The sequence below is a fragment of the Paramisgurnus dabryanus genome, chromosome 12 (assembly GCF_030506205.2).
Source record: "Paramisgurnus dabryanus chromosome 12, PD_genome_1.1, whole genome shotgun sequence".
Classification (NCBI taxonomy): Eukaryota; Metazoa; Chordata; class Actinopteri; order Cypriniformes; family Cobitidae; genus Paramisgurnus; species Paramisgurnus dabryanus.
Window position 1 is genome coordinate 4,682,001 of NC_133348.1, and position 12,506 is coordinate 4,694,506.

General features: G+C 36.2%; 2 long non-coding RNA genes across 6 annotated transcripts; one reads left to right on the forward strand and one right to left on the reverse strand.

Annotated features, from left to right (window-relative positions):
* The first annotated feature begins 1,365 nt into the window (after window positions 1-1,365).
* Window positions 1,366-2,126, forward strand: LOC141279854 (uncharacterized). The gene is made up of 2 exons (XR_012334684.1): window positions 1,366-1,563; window positions 1,887-2,126. It is a non-coding gene; the product is annotated as an uncharacterized lncRNA (long non-coding RNA).
* A 5,899-nt stretch (window positions 2,127-8,025) lies between these two features.
* Window positions 8,026-11,755, reverse strand: LOC141283049 (uncharacterized). Of its 5 annotated transcripts, none has more exons than XR_012338022.1 (7): window positions 11,122-11,755; window positions 10,798-10,857; window positions 10,572-10,698; window positions 10,400-10,424; window positions 10,225-10,300; window positions 10,029-10,125; window positions 8,026-8,895 (listed from the first exon to the last, which is right to left on the reverse strand). It is a non-coding gene; the product is annotated as an uncharacterized lncRNA (long non-coding RNA). The 5 variants fall into 5 exon arrangements; XR_012338019.1 differs by having other exon boundaries at window positions 10,400-10,471; XR_012338020.1 differs by lacking the exon at window positions 10,225-10,300 and having other exon boundaries at window positions 10,400-10,471; window positions 11,122-11,625; window positions 11,659-11,745.
* Between the last annotated feature and the right edge of the window lie 751 nt (window positions 11,756-12,506).

The window sequence follows — 12,506 nt, forward strand, 5'->3', positions numbered from 1 at the left end:
AACTCATAGAAACAACTCTGATGCAATGCGAACTGTATATTGCATGTTTGTTATACTTTTTAACAACAGATATGTGAAATTAGTAGTATGCGTTGTTGTCACACAGTCTCAGCATGTTTAATTCAAGTTTTTTGCTTATAAAATTGCCTATATAGGAAATAAGTATGTTTTAATCAGCTGAAATTGTGCATCAGATCAAACATTAAAGGGATCGTTTGGCCAAAAATGATATTAAACCCATGATTTACTCACCCCCAAGCCGTCCGAGATGCATATGTCCATCATTTTTCAGACAAACACATTTTCAGTTATTTTAGAAAATGTTTTAGATCTTTCAGTTAATTAAAGAGCACCAATTATGCTAATAAAATAGCATGTTAGCACGTTATTGTAATATCCCATAGTACATACATGTTATTAAAACTTGAACTAATGCACTGTGAGTCTTATAAATTGCTTACATACCTCACCGATTTCTGCATGTCTGGAAAACGCTCGGATTTAGTTCCTGTCTCCGCCTTCCAAAATGTCTAGTGTATTCGGATTGGTCAGATGACTACTCAACTGTTATTGGTCAACTGGGTTCGGCGTGTGTTTGAAAGGTTACGCCCCTGACTACGCGTGGATTTTCTGGTTCTGACTGAGAGTCACAGGCAACGTAAACAAGCGCTATATTTCTCTATAAACGATGGTGTCTGTACTGCCTTACCACTTCAAGCTCGATCCAGAGAGTTCAGACGGCCGTTACGAAATAAATGATCTCCGTCAATGAACGCGAATGGATTTAACTTTTTTAGGTGTCCTTAGCTCTGCCAGAATGCTAAACGAAGACGAAAATGTTTTGCAAAGACATCCAAAAGGTAATTATAACGTACTACATTACTTTGCAAACTATATGGAAACACCAAATGTAGCACATAGAAAGTATTTTTTGAAATGATTATAAAACTATTTCACTTAGTAACATTATTTTACTATAGTAAACTTTATTATAAAAGCCTGCTTACAAACTATATTACTGTGCAAACTATATGGAAACACCAAATGTAGCACATAGAAAGTATTTGTTGAAATGATTATAAAACTATTTCATTTGTTAACATTATTTTACTATAGTAAACTTTATTATAAAAGACCGCTTACATACTATATTACTGTGCAAACTATATGGAAACACCAAATGTAGCACATAGAAAGTATTTGTTGAAATGATTATAAAACTATTTCACTTATTAACATTATTTTACTATAGTAAACTTTATTATAAAAGACTGTTACATACTATATTACTGTGCAAACTATATGGAAACACCAAATGTAGCACAAAGAAAGTATTAATTGAAATGAATGATCTACATTATTTCACTATGGTAAACTTTTTTATGAAAGACTGCTTACTTATAAGTGCTATGTTTTTACTTATTAGGTTTTAAGGAGAATGCAACAGGTTCCAGGGCCTCTTACCTGCGTGATTCATCATCCAGGTTTTGCACAAATTGTCTAAATCCCTACACACAGAACATTTATTGTACCGACTATAAGCCTTTGAGGTGCAGGACTAGAGTAAGTTTTATTACATTTTTAAACCAATAACACTAAAGTATCATTATAGTAACAAAGTACCCAAAAGAACAAAAGATGTAACTTTAAAGAAAATATAATAGTCAGTCAAAAGTTTTTTTTATTTATTACAAATATATATTTAAATGTTAAACAATATATAAATAAACATACTTTAGTAACCATATTGTGCTCTTGTTTCAAAAATTGTTCAATTCATTTCTTACAGCTATCTATTCAGATAAATGGCATATCAAAGCTTTGTCAGCTGGTGCTATTTAAGACGACACTATAAGGTTATCATCCTGTCGTGTGTTGTTCTCCAGATACGCTTGGAGCTTCCTGATCAGATCGGTCACAATTTTGGCTTTCGACGACCCCTGCACTGAAGATGGCATGCAATCACGTCCTCCTTTGAAGGTCTCTCAAACTGTGATGCCAGGTCCATTGGAATCAGGGCTTCCTTCAGCTTATCTTCAAATACCTCATCAAACACAAGCCTGATCACATCATCCACATAACTGTAGAAATATTGCAGTCAATAAATCTTTTGTTTTGATCATTTATTTCCCTGCTTCATACATTAAGTTTTTAATTATGAATGTATTTGAAATAAAACATTACTGCTTACGGTATGTCACTTGTGTGTTTTGGGAACATAGCCTTGTACTTTCCCTCTCCTGCTTTTGTTATGGCTTGGTGACATTGTAATGGATGGCTGCAAGGTACAAATACCTGTAAAATTTAAACAAGCAATTAATTTATTGTAAAAGTAAATACTACTTTATTTAACACAGTTACTAAAATACTTAAATACCTGCACAGCATTCCAATAAATGAGAAAATCAAAAAAATTTCGCTGCAAATCTGAAATCTCAGGCTACGGACGGCAAAGGCATCCACTGATGATGGTGATGGAAACATTGTGAAACGATGCTACTGCCTGGGTTTCTATTATAATGCAGAGAAAAAAAACTTTGTCATCATCAGTTATACATCTAAGACTGGTAGTGGTTTCACTAGCTAAATACATCATATGTGTTACACACCTTTGCTCCTCATATGCCAGTCTGACTCCTTGTACTGTGTGTAATGATGTTGCATGTTTGCATACAGTATAGAAGGATGTGTCCAGCTGCGAATCTAGGATATAGACAAATAAAACAAACATGTATTCAGTCAAAAAGACATATTATAACAATAGAGTACAACGACTATAAATCGTTAGACTATTCATTAAAACGTTAATGTATTACATATTACATGGCCCAACATTAGCAACACACATTACGTGTTTACTTCGTTTCAAAATCTAAGAAAGCTTCAAGTAAATACAACAGTAAAATACATATAACTTTAAACAAATCATCTGTACTTAGAGTTTCTTGAGTTTGATCATGAGAACAAATTTTACTGGTAACAGTTTAGCTGGCATTTGTATTTGTATTTAGCTTAGCAACTTAGCAAGTTTGTAAACATGTCTAAACCAACATCGATAAAAAAAACGATAGTCTGCATAATTCAACATACACGTGTGTAAATATGGTACGTTGTTTATGAAATACAGTATTACAACACAAAACAATTAGCTTGCAAGCTTAGCTCTACGCACATTATGTTAATCTCTGGTTATCGGTTACGTAACGTACAGTAAAAGGCAAATAATAAACGTGAATACTTACAGCCTGTGATCCAGAAGTGCACAGTAATCCAACTTTCAAGAGGAGATGTCGTGCAAATCCAGCTTCGGTTCATGAGAAGCAGTTATTGTGAAAACTCCGTGAACAACTTCTGACTGGATTTTTCCGGAACCGTATTAAACATGATGTCCTCTGTGGAAGTCCATAAAGTGCTATTTTGCCCTCGCATCTAAAGAGACCGCGTCTACTCGAGAGATTTAATCGCTTAAACAATGAAACAAGAGTTTGCAAACAGAGTCAAAGCAGGGACTCACAACCTCCGCCATTTTAGCTCTCTTCTGACTCGGCGCTCCCCACCCCCGTCTTTGAGGGCGTACCCAAGCAAAGCAGCGAGGGCTGAACTATGATAATGTTGGTCTTATCTACGTCACTAATCCCAGGAAGTAAACTGTTGCCTACAATCCGAGTGTTTTTTGTAGTCCTCGAACGTTAGAGACGATAACTCGCGTCATCGTTTTCTTTGAGGTATGTACTTTTTGAATATCGTTAGCATGTACTAATACACACTTACACACAAAAGGATGTTTAAAAACGTGTATCCCATAATAGGGGCTCTTTAAATGTAATGTTACGGGGTCCATGACCTTCAAGTCCAAAAAAAGTGCGTCCATCCTTCACAAATTAAATCCAAACGGCTCAACGATGATAAACAAAGGTCTTCTGAGGGTAATACACGCAGTGTTGTTGTAGAAATATCCATATTTAAAACTTTATAAACGAAAATAACTAGCTCCTGGGAACCCCGCCATCTTAGACTCCTCTGTATTCAGGAGAGAGTATTAGCGTAGTGTACGCACTTTTCTTAGTGACGTATGACAAATTTGGAGGGCGGGGGCACATAGCAGCAGCACAGAACCCTCCGATCTTGAATGCGGATGCGACTAAGATGGCGGCGTTACCAGAAGCTAGTTATTTTCATTTATAAAGTTTTAAATGTGGATATTTCTACAATAACACCGTGCGGATTACCCTCAGAAGGTCTTTGTTTATCATCGTGGAGCCGTTTGGATTTATTTTGTGAAGGATGGATGCAAATTTTTTGGACTTGAAGGAATGGACCCCATAACTTTACATTTGATTAACTGAAAGATCTAAAACATTTTCTAAAACAACAGAAAATGTGTTTGTCTGAAAAATGATGGACATATTAATCTTGGACGGCTTGGGGGTGAGTAAATCATGGGTTTAATATCATTTTTGGCTGAACTATCCCTTTAAGTCACAATAAACATGATTGCTGTTGATGTTGCTTCCTTATTGTCAAAGTGCATGCTCAAGATTTTCCTTTTGTTGCATTGTGGGTATTGAATTCGATGCATATACTTACATTTAATATTTACATGTTGTGCACATTATACTTAATATGACTTTTTGTTGATTATTTGTGTTATGCAATTTAGGACACATCTGATAGGATTTTCCCACTGTTTTTAGTTTTGCATTAGTTAACACTTCCCACTAACCCTGTTAGCACGTACCTAACATAAATTGATATCATGTGCTTTGACATCATAGGTGACCTTTTTAGTCATGTGACTCATTGGTTTACCTTACTTTGTTTTTTCCCATTAGGTGCGGTTGGTGCACAATCAACACATTAATATCAGTCCCAAAGCAAACTTACTTCCTGCATGAATAATAAAACTCACCTTGCAGAGTAAGCAGGACTTGATATAACTGTTAACTTGATATAATTTTTTTTCGATCACTCGATCCACCTTCACAAGATTTTCTTTACTTCAATTCCTCTCCCTCCAGTTTTATTCTGAAGTACAAAAGCATTCAATGTTCATTATAAAACGGGCAGTTCTGGTTCTTCATTCTGATTGGTTGAAACGCGTTCTAGGCCGTGATAAAATACACCGGTAACCTCACGGTTCAGACCACATTACATAAGTATCACTGCGCCACTGTTGCTGTGTACTGATTTATGAAAATAAACACCACAGTCTTTAATCCTATTTTTAATTTGTCTACAATTGCACAATTAATGGCGATATCCAGATAAATGTCAATAAATATTGTTTAGTCATCTCGTCGATAAAGAGAAAACGTCTGAGGAGTTTATAACTCAAGTTCATACGTCCGCTATTATCCACTGAATGGCGATCTTACCCAATATAAACACTGACGCATTCACTCAACACTGAAAACACAGCGTGTAAGTTTTGATGGCTTTGAATCTGATCAGGCTCTGAATCTGGAATTATCTCCGCTTTCAGCTAAAAAACTCCGCTTTTAGCTAAAAAATTTGAGAGGTGATAAGAGAACAAATGAAGGTAGGAAGAAAGTTTTTTTGTTTGTTTTAGTTTGAAAGCGGATGGTCTGTTCTTTCATTTGATATTTTATGTTTATTTAAAGAAGATAATTTTTCTGCAAGGCATTAAACTAAAACTGGGTGGCAACTTAAAAAAAAAAAACCGCTGACGGGGAAATAGTTCAGCATGCTTCCAAGGATATTTGATAATCACTTCAACAGTTGCACAATATAAATGTTAATGTATAAATTAGATGAATGTTGATTTATAAAGTAAACACCACAGTGTTAAATCATATTTTCATTGTGTCTTTGCTGCGTCTGTGTTGGTTGGGAACTGCGCTCTGTTTCAGTCACACTTGATTCTGAGGAACTACTTTGTTTGGCAGAAGAGTAATATTTGTACTAATATAATTAAACTTATTTGAGTTTTATTTTATAAAATCCCGCTAACGTTATGCATGTGAAGTAACCGTTTTATAAACGCAATAAACCCCTCAAAGCAGTGGGTTACCAGTGCATTTTATAACAGCTAAGGGGGTTAGTTGTTATAAAATGCACTGGTAACCCACTGCTTCTTGGGGTTTATTGCTTTAATTGACACCATCTCGGGAATATTCATGAATTAAACCCTTCCAACATCCAAACAAATGTTATGAGGTTGACTCAAGTACACATAATACAGGTACCAAAGTTGTCACTGGGACAGTACCCTTTCAAAAAGGTACACCTTTGTACCCAAAGAGTGCATATTAGTACTTCAAAGGTTTGTGGTAGTTCAAAGATACATATTTGTACCTAAATGGTACATATTAGGACCTTTTTTTAAAGGGTAATGCCCCAGTGACAGCTTTGTACCTTTATTTTTGACAGTGTATTGTAGTAATGAGCTTGTTGTGACCTTGCAGAAGTCATCTTTCCATCCTAAATATCTCTCTGCATGTACCCGAGATAAAGGTTGTGTCTCTCAGGCCACGTCTGAAATGATTCGTTCAGTGTGGGTCAAGGGTTCATTCATCGGCCCTATTCTTTACACACGAGAGCTTTGACCTTTAGTGATGCTCAAATGACTTGATTCTGCCTCTAATTAGATGGATCATAGACTGTCTATATGGCATTCGGCCTTTGCCTCGTTTCAAGATCCTCTCGTTTGCTTTTGCCCCTCTAAAGGTCGTCCCAGAACAAATACTGTAGGATGGTGAAAATCACCATGCCATTTTATAAGTTATGCTTATGAGCCTGTGTGTGATATCCAGGCTAAAGTTTTATAATCTCATTTAGAGTTTAAGAGCATTAATGTTTGATTTCACATTCATTTTAATCTTTGACATCTTACTCAATCAGTATATAAAAGATATCAAGACTATATGTTCAAAGAATTTTCTTTGACCAAGGAAAGCAAACATGTATATTTCTTGCCAAACTATAATCAAATAAATAATATGGCATTCCTTATCAAAACCATAATTCAACATTATCAGCTACCTTGGGCCCTATCTTGCACCCAGCGCAATTGACTTTGTCAGTGACGCATGTATCATTCGTATTTTGCACCGGCGCACAGCGTGTTTTTATCTCCACAGACGCACGTCGGCAAACTAGGGAATGAACTTGCGCTCCCTGGGCGGTTCAGCGCAAAAAAGGAGGCGTGTTCCGGCGCAAACCATCCCTGATGCTATTTTGCAGTTTCAAAAAACAATTGCGCCACTGACCAGAAAAAACTAGTCTAAAGTCAGTGGCGTGTTGCGGGTTATTCATTATGCTATTGGGCGCTGCTTGACCATAATGTATAGCGTGCACAACGCGCACACACACTGCTTATCTAATCTACACAGATGCAACAGTTATTTTTGCAAATCATAAATTGTTACAATAAAAAATATTAACACATGAGATAAGGGAAATCATTGTGGTGAGCATTGTGGTGATAGTTTTTATTTATTGTGTGGCTGCGTAAAATTTTTTCATGCAAATAACGATTAAAATATTTTCATAAGAAACCTTAATGTATATGAACTTGATCTGTAAGTGTACTTTGGGGTTGGACTGCTTGCGTTTCTTGGCTTTCAGCGGTGAGGGTGGACGCAGCGATGTCCTCTGCTGGCGTCAGGTCCTGTGTAGAGGCAGATCCACCTCCCGTTACACGGTGTGCCCGATTTATGCTGGCAAGCTTGGGATTCCCCCGTCTCCTGACATCATTGTAGCGTTTGCGGCGCAACGTCCTGGGGATGCCAAAACAACTTCTCTGTCTTTGACTGCTCTTACAAGAACGTCGGTCTCCTCAGCTGTGAACCGCTCCTGGCGTGCGCCTGGTAAATCCGTCATAATAATAGCAATCCGCCATGGAACTTGCGCACTTGCGTTTAAAGGGAATGTTGGATAGCGTTCTGATTGGTTTATTTGACGTAACGCCCAAACCACACCTATGAATAATGAACCTACTTCAGACCAACCCCTTATTGATTTGCGCCTGGCGCAAGAGTTATTTCTCACGCCGGGAAAATACACTCTCAGAAAAGAAAGTACATAATTGTACCTTTAGGGGTACAATGGCTTGTCACTGGGGCTGTACCCTCAAGGGTACAGTTTTTGTACCCTTGGCAGAGGGTACAAAATTGTACCCTTGTGATTTGTACCTTAAGGGACCAGTTTTGTACCTCTAGTGACAATTTTGTACCTTTATTTAACAGTACAAATATGGACCCTTCAAAAAGGGTACAAAAATGGCTTTGACAGGGTACACTCATGGTTTTAAAACTTATACATATATCTCAATCTAAATATTGTAAACTTTAAATTATAAGTGCATATGACTCAGTGTATTTGTGTTGGTTTAGCCAATTGTTTAGAGTAAAGGTAAATTTTAAACATTAGTATAAAAAAATGATAACAGAAAAGATAAAATACACAGTGAGTTTAATGAACAATCATTTATTTTACAAAAGGTTCAGATATAAAACAGAAGTGTGCTGTTCAGTCCAAATCATTCACAACATTGTGTTCAGTCACAACATTAAAAACTAATTTTTTCATTTACACTTTACTTAGAAATATATCAAGTATTCCTTTGACTTTAACAGACTGTCCAAACAGGAATATTTTAAAACAAAATCAGTGTGCTGTTCCTTAACCAAACAACATTTAAACATTTTTAACAGGGCCACATCTGTCCTTGCCAAGCAGTGAGAAAACACACAAATATAAATTTTTTCACTGATAAAACTGTGGTGTACTCACAGCATAATGAGTAAATGAATAGGTCCATATGGAGTAACATTTCTTTAGTTTTTGTTGTGTTAATGACGGGTGGTAGAGGATAGTCAGTCAGCCTCCTTAATGGTAAAGATCGAAAACTGCTCTGGGCACGTTCATACTTATCTGTGAAAAAACACAAAAATATGAATAAATTTTCCAATGACAGAACTATGGTATACTCACAACCAGTGTTGTCAAAATTATCGATATTTCGATACATATCGATACGGAAATTTTAAAACGATTCCAATACTCGTGTCCCGCGGAATCGATACTCCTAGACGAGCTGCGAGTTGTTTTTTATGTAACTCTGCAAACACCAGCTGCGCATTCTCGCTCTCTCTCTTTTTCTTTTAAACGGCGCCGCACACACAGTGCACGTGAATGCAGTGCTCCGCCTCCTCTCATCATCTCGTTCGCTCCGGTTTAACAGTACAAGAAAGCCAAGCAGCATTGCTGTGTGGAGGTTTTTTCGGATGCGAGTCAAAAAACATGCGAACCCGAAGGACACAAGTGAAGTAAGCCAAATATGCGTTGCTACAGAGCCGCGTGCTAACGGCGCTAGCAAAGCACTAAAGGACCGACACGCCGACGAGAGATTGATAATCATCCCAAAGTATTAATTCTAGACTTTTGTTGTTGATATGCGTGTTGTCACGTTTTGCCTGTAATGATCCAAGTTAATACAATCGCCTCACAGTTATCAGACTTGGGAAATTAGACAGCATTTTAGCTGACAAGAAAATACTTTTACTGTGGTAAAAAGTAAATGAACCCAGATACTGTTGTGCTTTAAGTTCACAAAAACACGTCATTTATTAACCCTCATGTCGTTCAGTGAGGTATATTTTCACATTTACACTATAATAAGCAATGCATTTGTTTAAGTACTTGTTTATCTTTTTTTACTATGCTAACGCTCACTAGAGAAAAACTAAGATAATGCTGGTAAAATTATTCTTTTTTTACCTTGAATGCCATTGCTCTAATTAATTTTTTAAATTTTGATATGATATATTTTATATTTTGCTTAAATGTTTAATATATCTGCTGTTCATTTATTAGTGTGTTATATGATAAGAATGTTGTCCCGTTTTTAATTTTATATTACAGCAATGAGATTTGAGAGTGTTTCTCCCTTTTCAGGAAAAGTATCGAAAAAGTATCGGAATCGAAACCACTGACATAGTATCGGTATCGAACCAAGAATTTTGGTATCGTGACAACACTACTCACAACATAAATAAATGTGGTACCTTTAAAGTTTTTGCGTGTGAATGATGGTTGGTCGAGAACAGTCAGCCACCCTCAATGGTAAAGATCCAAACTTGTGCTGGAAACTTTTGTGCTAAACTGAGAAAAAACACACAAATATAAATTATTTCTCCACTTACAGAACTGTGGTGTACTCACTTAACATAATAAATACATTAATAAATGTGGTAATGTTACCTTTAACAGGTCTTTAATGACTTTGGTTGAGAACCGACAGACAGACAGACAGACAGTCAGTTAACCTTAGTCCTTACTGAGAGAGAAAACACACAAATATAAATTATTTTTCACTTACAGAACTATGGTGTACTCAAACAACATAAAAATACATTAATTAATGTGGTAATGTTACCTTTAACAGGTCTTGAATGACTTTGCTTGAGAACAGACAGACAGACAGACAGTCAGTTAATGTTAGTCCTTACTGAGAGAAAAACACACAAATATAAATTAATTTTCCACTTACAGAAATGTGGTGTACTCACACAACATAATAAATTAATGAATAAATGTGGTAAAGTTACCTTTAAAAGGTTTCTGTATAAATTACTGTTTGGTGGCGTGTAGACAGTCAGTCAGTCAGTCAGTCAGTCAGTCAATCTCCCCTGACTGAGAGAGATTCAAACTTGCGCGGGAAACGTTTGTGCTAAACTGTGAGAAAACACACATAAATATGGATTATTTTTCACTTACAGAACTATGGTGTACTCAAACAACATAAAAATACATTAATAAATGTGGTAATGTTACCTTTTACAGGTCTTGAATGACTTTGGTTGAGGACAGACAGTCAGTTAATGTTAGTCCTTACTGAGAGAAAAACACACAAATATGAATTATTTCTCCACTTACAGAACTGTGGTGTACTTAATGAACATTAACCAGCTCATTAAAATGAGTCTATTAAAATGAGGCAATAGTGCTGTGTCAATGTCGCGTTGTCACGTCGTATACAACTTTACACAAATTACCGTAACCGAATCAGTATTAAAATTAAGAGTCACGACAAACAACACATTTTTAAAGTTTAAAAATGCTTTAAAGGTGATGAAGGAAGGATTTTCCAGTGTTTACCTGTTAATGCTCTTATAACTGTTGTGTCATCCTCCTGTTGCGTTGCTCTGTGAAACTCGACTCCAGTCAGACCGTGAGATGTGGGGGGATGGGCGCGTGTCAAAATAAAAGCGCGTTTTTTTTTTCATTGTGTGTGAGGGATTTAGTTATTCAGTATTTATTTAGTTTGTAAGTAATGGTTAATCAATTGCAGTTTTTGAGTTCACAGCACAGTTTTTATGAATTGAAATTAACTTTTTTTCATTAAAATTTCAAATAAAATTTTAAATTAAACACATTGTCAATGAACAGAAGAAAACTAACACTACTTCAAGACCCATGTGCCCAACTAAAGGAAACAAAATTGACACAATGGTTACTTACTTTATTGACCAGATTTACAGCAGTTGTCTAGAACAACAAATAAAAAAATGGCAAGAGGCTGTATCTTTTAGCATTGTACCTTATCCTTTAAAAGAAATGGTACAAAAATGTACCTTTTAATGCTTGGGAACAAATATGTACCTTTTTGACCCTCAAAAAGGTACATACATGTACTTTGAGGTCCAATAATGGGCCCTTTGGGGTACTTTTATGTAGATTGTACCTTGGGGGACAGAAATGGACCCCTACTGTACCCCTATTTCTGACAGTGTAGCAACAGCGCCCAAGATCCGCCCACAAAGGCACTTGCGTTTCAGATCGTTAAAATAGGGCCCCTTATGTTCCATGTTTTCATTTAAAAGGGAAAATCTGACCTTTTCCATGTTTAAGTGCTATAATTGTGTCCCCAGTGCTTCTATCTACCTAGAAAATGTGAAAACGAACAACCCAGTAACTTAGTTTTGGTAAACCATTCTCTGCAAGCATAGCTAATTGAAATTTGGCTCCCCTTGTGATGTCAGTTTTGATAATACCGCCCCTTAATCTGCACTATCCAACCACGGCACTTTCATATAGTGCAGAGATCAGCTCATTTGCATTTTAAAGGACACACCCAAAAACAGCACACTTTTGCTCACGCCTACAAAGTGGCAATTTTAACATGCTACAATAAATTATCTCTATGATATTTTGAGCTTAATCTTCACATGCGTACTCTGGGGACACCAAAGATTTATTTAACATTTTAAAAAAGTCTTGTGAAATGTCCCCTTTATTGAGTCGACCTTAAAAAATGTACATTGTTTAACACTAATTACTAATATATGTCTCGGCTCTTAGAGCAATCCTTTGTGCAAATAGGCATTGATCACCCATTACAAACCCTCTTCCTATCTGCGTATATTAATCCAGCATCTGTTTCAGCTAATAGTAAAGCTAAAATAATGCTAAGTACCTGTAAATGCTTTTCCATTCTCACTGCTTTAAAACTACAGTAAATAATAAACAGCACCACAGCTGTA